The 6,914-nt window shown below is 51.5% G+C and overlaps 5 non-coding genes across 5 annotated transcripts; 2 read left to right on the top strand and 3 right to left on the bottom strand.

The window, feature by feature from the left end:
• Positions 1-226: 226 nt before the first annotated feature.
• Positions 227-299, bottom strand: Trnav-uac. The gene has a single exon. It is a non-coding gene; the product is annotated as a tRNA-Val (tRNA).
• A 4,360-nt stretch (positions 300-4,659) lies between these two features.
• Trnap-ugg lies at positions 4,660-4,731 on the top strand. Its single transcript has one exon. It is a non-coding gene; the product is annotated as a tRNA-Pro (tRNA).
• A 589-nt stretch (positions 4,732-5,320) lies between these two features.
• On the bottom strand, positions 5,321-5,393 carry Trnav-uac. Its single transcript has one exon. It is a non-coding gene; the product is annotated as a tRNA-Val (tRNA).
• Positions 5,394-5,627: 234 nt separating this feature from the next.
• Positions 5,628-5,699, top strand: Trnap-ugg. The gene has a single exon. It is a non-coding gene; the product is annotated as a tRNA-Pro (tRNA).
• A 216-nt stretch (positions 5,700-5,915) lies between these two features.
• Positions 5,916-5,988, bottom strand: Trnav-aac. The gene has a single exon. It is a non-coding gene; the product is annotated as a tRNA-Val (tRNA).
• Between the last annotated feature and the right edge of the window lie 926 nt (positions 5,989-6,914).

The raw sequence follows: 6,914 nt of genomic DNA, 5'->3' as shown, positions 1-6,914 counted from the left end.
TGCGTTACATACGTGTTTCACCCTGAAGAACCGGATTATAAATTTTGCCAGCCATAATGGAGCTAGGGGCGTTCTCAGTTACCAAATACCGGTGCAATAAGAGAGCAACAGTATTTGACAGTAAAATGACGCCCTATCCGTCCAGCATACGACATTGCTTGTCTCTGCATACGCGGACGTGAGGTCATCTCGGAAATGAAATCCGAAATATAGATTAAAATTGTTGTGTTCCCGCCCGGGATCGAACCGGGGACCTTCTGCGTGTAAAGCAGACGTGATAACCGCTACACCACGGAAACGACGGTTTTTTTCATGTACCACCCGGAGACTCGTAATAGCAACAGTTTGTCTTCTGTGTTAGCAAGGGCATCGGCTACGAGCTCCCTCCGATTCGTGAAGTTCCTGTAGTAAAAGACGTCGATGAAAACAATCCAACCGCGACAGCCAGGGAGAACGCTGGCTGAGCTGCAGCCCTACATGGTGAGACCATCAACGGTGGCGTCATTCACATGAGTGCGTGTTTGGAACGAACAGGCTCGTTGGTCTAGACACAGTCGAGGCGCGGCCGTCGTGCAGGTCGGACGTGCCTGGAGCGTTGTTTACGTGCTCAGCTGCGGCTTGCGGTGCGGCACGAGGTGAGTCGAGGGCCGTTGCGGCGCGCGTAACATCTTGTTGTTAACGAATAGAACCTAACATGAATCACCCAGAGCGAAAAGATACTTTGAAGTTTATGTTTGATGGCAGTTTCTCTCGACCGAACTATTACGAAGTCGAACGATTTCTCGATGAAGACGTAAAATTACCCCCCACCGATATCATTGGTATCCATTTGTCTATTGTTAGTAACACAGTTTATGTCAAAATGCGTGACCCAGAATTGTGCGACAAAATCATCGAGTCATGTGGCGGTACCTATAAATTTCGACACAGTGACGGGAAAGTGGGTGAGGTGACTGTTGTCCACGCTGGTCTTGGTGTTCGCACCGTCAGGATTTTCGAGTTGCCTTTCGAAATCACGGCCGAACAAATTAAAGCTTCTCTTAAGTCCTACGGCAAAATTATCAGTAACATTGCCGAAAAGTGGGCCTCGTTCCATAAGTACCCTGTTTTGAATGGTGTGCGGCAAATTAAGATCGAATTGCAACGGCATATTCCATCCTACCTAACGATTTGTGGATATAGGGCGATAATCATGTATGAAGGACACCCCCGTACATGTTCAGGCTGTAATTCCACGGGACACGTCCGAGCCCAGTGCATCCAACGACGTGTAACGCAGCTGCCTGCGGGTGAACTTGACGCTGCCCCGCAACCGACAATACTACCGACTACTTACGTAGCGGCGGTCCGTGCAAATACACCCACGGCGTCGGCTGCGGACGTGGGACTTAGTGTGGCCGCTCAGGAAGCTTTGCCGGTCGCTGGTTTACTAGCCGCGGTGCCCCGTGACGCCTCACGTGAGGAAGCCAGGGTTGACGATGTGGAGGCGGCTACTACCGCCACTGACAGCCGGCAAGAGACAGGGACTCTTCCTCTTCCTTTAGAGAATGCGGAAGCCTCCGTCAGTAGGTCCTCCCCGAAAAAGCACAAGAAACGTCGGATCGCTCGTCCTGAGGCAGCCCAATCGGCGCCTCCCTTGCGTGAAAAGGCCAAACAAGCAGGCCGCATGATCTGCGATGACACTTCGGGGACCGACGATTGTCTTCCGTCGTTGGCCTCACCCAGGAATATTGACGATGATGTCTCCAACCTTGACACGGGGAGGGCAGTGACTTGTGCACCACTGCGGACGGCTCAAGTGCCAGATGCGCAGGGTGACGGCCCGCTATGCGGTACTGGTACCGCCACAGCAGGCGCGACAACGGCTTTGTCTGTCGTTAATTGGGCGGACGATACTGAAGTTATGACTGACAATCCCGAGCGTGATGAATCGATGGTGCCGGCTGCGGTGGTCTAGCGGTTCTGGCGCTGCAGTCCGGAACCGCGGGACTGCTACGGTCGCAGGTTCGAATCCTGCCTCGGGCATGGGTGTGTGTGATGTCCTTAGGTTAGTTAGGTTTAAGTAGTTCTAAGTTCTAGGGGACTTATGACCTAAGATGTTGAGTCCCATAGTGCTCAGAGCCATTTGAACCATTTGAATCGATGGCAACTGGTGATACGCTGCTTACGTCTCGGCGCAGTGCAGCGTCCACGGACGGCGACGTCTAGACTTATTCGACCTCCGAAGCGGACGACTGCTGAAGGGATAAATATCTTACCTGTTTTCATCTGCAGATGACCAGTCGTCCCACATCGCTCCGTTCACGACAATCCTATAAGATTTCTACCATGAATGTTAACCGCATTGTTTCTCAAGCAAAAATCCACAGCCTTCGGCAGTATTTACGGGCCGCTGAAATAGATATTCTGTTCGTACAGGAAGCACTGACTCCACTCCTAGCCGACGTCCCCGGTTATGACGCCATTGTTAATATAGGAACGGAGGCCGGTACGATTATTCTGTATCGGGAGGGCATTGAATGTTCTTGTTTGTCCACGTTACCTACCGGACGAGGCACTGCCGCCCAGTTCCATGACGTACTCCTTCTTAATGCGTACGCCCCTTCCGGTTCCAGCGCGCGAGCGGCGAGGAGGGAGTTTTATACAGGAGAGATAGCGAATTTAATCACCGACTTGCGCCTGCGGATTATTATGGGTGGTGACTTTAACTGCGTTTTGCGCCGCACCGATCAAACGCCGAATTTTAACTTCAGCCAGGAACTGCTAACGCTGGTTACAGAATTGCAGTTAGTCGACACGTGGGCGACCTTACACCCAGATGAAGCTGCCTTTACTCACTTTACGCCGACGTCTTCCAGCAGGCTAGATCGCATATATGTGCACCGCGGTCTTTTAGCCGATGTGGGAACTTGCGAATATTGGCCCGTTAATTTCAGTGACCATATCGCTTACCACACCGTCTTTAATCACTCCCCGCAGAAAGTTTACAGAGGCTTCGGACGTTGGCAACTCAACTGTCGCCTCTTACAAGACGCCACTTTAGAGCATGAGATCCGGTCAGTCTGGCACTCCGTAACATCACGCAGGCCCACGTACCCCACGTGGATTGATTGGTGGACGCTTTATGCCAAGGAGAACCTCATTACTTGCCTCAAACACCACGCCCGGATTCGTGCGCGCGGTGAGAAGGAAATCTCTGAATTCTATTTCTGCGCCCTGCGAGAATTGTACCGGGATTATCATCAGGTGCCTAATAACATCACGCACGTACGCAGACTCCAAACGAAAATTACATCCTTGATGGGCCGCACCGCCATCGGCCACCAGATTCGTGCACGTGACTTCACCAACTCGCTACAACAGCAGACGTCTGTCCACCATATCGTCCAACAGTTACATGCGGCGCGCAGGAAACTTATTCATGAGTTGCAAGATGCAGACGGTGCTTGTTATATCCTACAGCGAGACATGAAAAACCATGTTGCCAACCACTTTGCCGCACTTTACACCCGTGCGGGTGTTCCACATGAGAAAGTGCGAGAATGGTATCATTCTGGACCCCCGCCGTACCGCATTCGCGACGACCACAATCGGGACTTGCTTGTTCCCTTTACCAAAGAAGAACTAAAGGATGCCCTGCTTGCCGCACCACGAAATAAATCTCCGGGCACGGACGGGCTCTCTGTCGAGTTTTACGTCAAATATTGGCCTGTATTGGGGGACGGACTCCCGGAGATGTACAATGAAATACTACGTGGGATTGCTCTGCCCCCAGCCTTCACAGAGGGGTTAACTGTTTTAATACCTAAGACGCCGACGCCGAGCACCACCAAAGATCTGCGGCCCATTACTTTGCTCAATGCGGACTGTAAACTTCTGACGCGCGCCCTCAATGCCCGATTACGGCAGCTGTTACCCGATCTTCTGGGACCACACCAAATGAGTGCGATCCGTGGTCGGTCACTGTCCATCATTTTGGCGCTGTATCGGGATCTAGTCTCCCTCACCTGGGCCACCCGCACTCCTATGGCCATAGCATTTCTCGATTTTGACAAGGCTTACGATCGAGCTGACTATCATTATCTCAGCAGCATGATGGAAACAATGGGCTTCAGTCTTAATTTTATCCACCTCATCAACAACTGTATCAGTGGTACCCGTACACGGTTCCTGATCAATAATACATTGACGGAGTACGTCCAGCTCTCACGGGGTATCAAGCAAGGCTGCCCTCTCTCAACGACGCTCTATGCGATCCTCATGGAACCCCTGTTGCGCCGCCTACATCATAGCCTACCTGGATTCCAGTTTGATGGTGTAAAGTCGGTGGTCCAAGCATACGCCGACTATGTCAGCGTGCTCCTTAACGATGTTCGCGATGTCACCGCAGCGAAGCGCATTCTTGAGGAATTCCAAATAGATAGTGGTGCAATGTTAGACGTCAATAAATCCGCCGTCTTAACGCTTGGTCAGGAACGACCGCTCACAGGCAACGCTTGGCTGCCCTGTGTCCAGACTAGATAACACCTTGGTCTCTACGTCACGGCCCGACCTCTGGACATGTCTCACCAGAAAGCGCTTATCTTGCGAATTCACGTGAAAGTTTGTGTTCCCTGGGAGATGCAATACTTGTGATTAGCTTGACTAGAGCGGGCACGTGGCTCGTTGGTCTAGGGGTATCATTCCTGCTTTGGGTGCAGGAGGTTCCGGGTTCAAATCCCGGACGAGCCCTGCCATTTTGACCGTGCTGAAGAGTAGGTGGAACTCAGCCCCGGTTGCAGCTCCTCAATGAAGAGTAGACGCCTGTTACAGCACGTGGATATAACAAGAATGCGGCACCAGTAAAGTACGTAGGTGGAATTCGGTAGAAACGCAGACGGTAATTTTGCATGCAACGGAAAACAAGGTTGTCTTTGCGGAATGTGTGCACCGTGAGTGAAGGTTCAGCTTAATTATGCGACAGTCTACCCTCATCTTACTAGCGACGGCAACAACCAAGGGGTGGCATGTAAGATTGAGCGTGGCTAAGAGTCTCTCATTATCAGTTAGCATCACACTTTGACAGAGCTGTGACAAGGCGAGTAGGGTGAGCTCAGGAAAGCCAGTAGCAAGCGCACTTGAAGTAGCCCTGAAGAACCGGATTATAAATTTTGCCAGCCATAATGGAGCTAGGGGCGTTCTCAGTTACCAATAAGACAGCAACAGTATTTGACAGTAAAATGTCGCCCTATCCGTCTAGCATATGACATTGCTTGTCTCTGCATACGCATCCGTGAGGTCATCCCGGAAATGAAATCCGAAATACGGATTAAAATTGTTGCGTTCCCGCCCGGGATCGAACCGGGGACTTTCTGCGTGTAAAGCAGACGTGATAACCGCTACGCCACGGAAACGACGGTTCATCCGATGTGCCACCCGGAGACTCGTAATAGCAACAGTTTGTCTTCTGTGTTAGCAAGGGCATCGGCTACGAGCTCCCTCCGATTCGTGAGGTTCCTATAGTAAAAGACGTCGATGAAAACAATCCAACCGCGACAGCCAGGGAGAACGCTGTGTGAGCTGCAGCCCTACATGGTGAGACCATCAACGGCGGCATCATTCACATGAGTGCGTGTTTGTAATGAACAGGCTCGTTGGTCTAGGGGTATGATTTCTGCTTTGGGTGCAGGAGGTCCCGTGTTCAAATCCCGGACGAGCCCTTGCGTTTTGTACAGCGATGTGGTAACAAATCGCATGGCGGCGGCTGTTTAGCGCATTTCCAGGCCTCCAAGTCAGTGCTAAATCCGACAACCAGTTCTGAAACAGTTTTATGTTTCATTTGAGCCATGTGCACCCTGCTGGTGGAACGTTTGAAGTTGATTTAAATGCTCACAGTAGAGATCGTAGCAAGTGTATTGCTGAGTGCGACGAAAACGTGTTTCCGCCCGTAATCGAACCGGGGACCTTCTGCGTGTTAGGCAGACGTTATAACCGCTACACCACGGAAACTGCTACGCTCCGCCCTCCACATCTGATACAACTTGTAGGACGATCGCCATTGTGGCGTAAAAATCACTTTGCGGAAGCGCACAATGAAGGTATTTCGCATTCGTGTGCAACAATCGACAGCACCCTAGACTGCCTAAATGCCATGACGAATAAGAGCTCAAAAAGTCATCGGAAACGCTCGAGGGAGAGTCCTCAGCAGCATCTGCTGCTCTTTCTTTCCTTTCAAGATACCGTCGATTCGCGCAGTCGTTATTGCAAAAGATGTCACCAAAGGCAATCGCTTCGTTAACGGCACGGCGCCTGGGCTGGGCGGCAGCTCTACATGGAGCCACCAGCAACCCCGCCAGGCCGCCGCCGCCGCCGCCGCCGCCGCCGGCGCGCCACAGCGCCACAGCGCAAGGAGCCGGCGGCCGCCCTGCAATGCCCCTGTCGTTCCATATTCCACCCGCCCCATATCCTCCCCATGTCTGACTCACTACCCTAAATGACGCTGCAGTCGACGTGTTTATTACTATCGCTTTTGGAAGAACCAATGAAAGGTGGCTACACTGAGCCACAGCGCGTGAGATTGCGCCAAAGAGTATTATTCAGCCGCTTCCACTGGCAGTGCTTGTCGAGAACTCGTAGTAGTCGGTGCTTGCTGAGATGTCGTAGTGAAGAGTGCTTGTCGAGGACTCGTAGTAGGCAGTGTTTGTTGAGATGTGCTAGTGAAAAGTGCTTGTCGAGGATTCGTAGTAGGCAGTGCCTGCTGTGATGTCGTAGTGAAAAGTTCTTGTCGAGAAGTCGTAGTGGAGAGTGCTTGTTCCATGTTTTATGCAGTTGTTTGATGGGATAGACAGCAGATGTTGTTCTAATGGAGATATTGTAATGATCAGAGTGCTTTTCGTCAATACATATGAAGGTAACAAATTCCCTGTTTTTTTTTT

Source organism: Schistocerca americana, chromosome 2 (assembly GCF_021461395.2).
Source record: "Schistocerca americana isolate TAMUIC-IGC-003095 chromosome 2, iqSchAmer2.1, whole genome shotgun sequence".
Taxonomy (NCBI): domain Eukaryota; kingdom Metazoa; phylum Arthropoda; class Insecta; order Orthoptera; family Acrididae; genus Schistocerca; species Schistocerca americana.
Note: the sequence above shows the minus strand (reverse complement) of the source record. Positions and strands in the feature narration are given on the sequence as shown.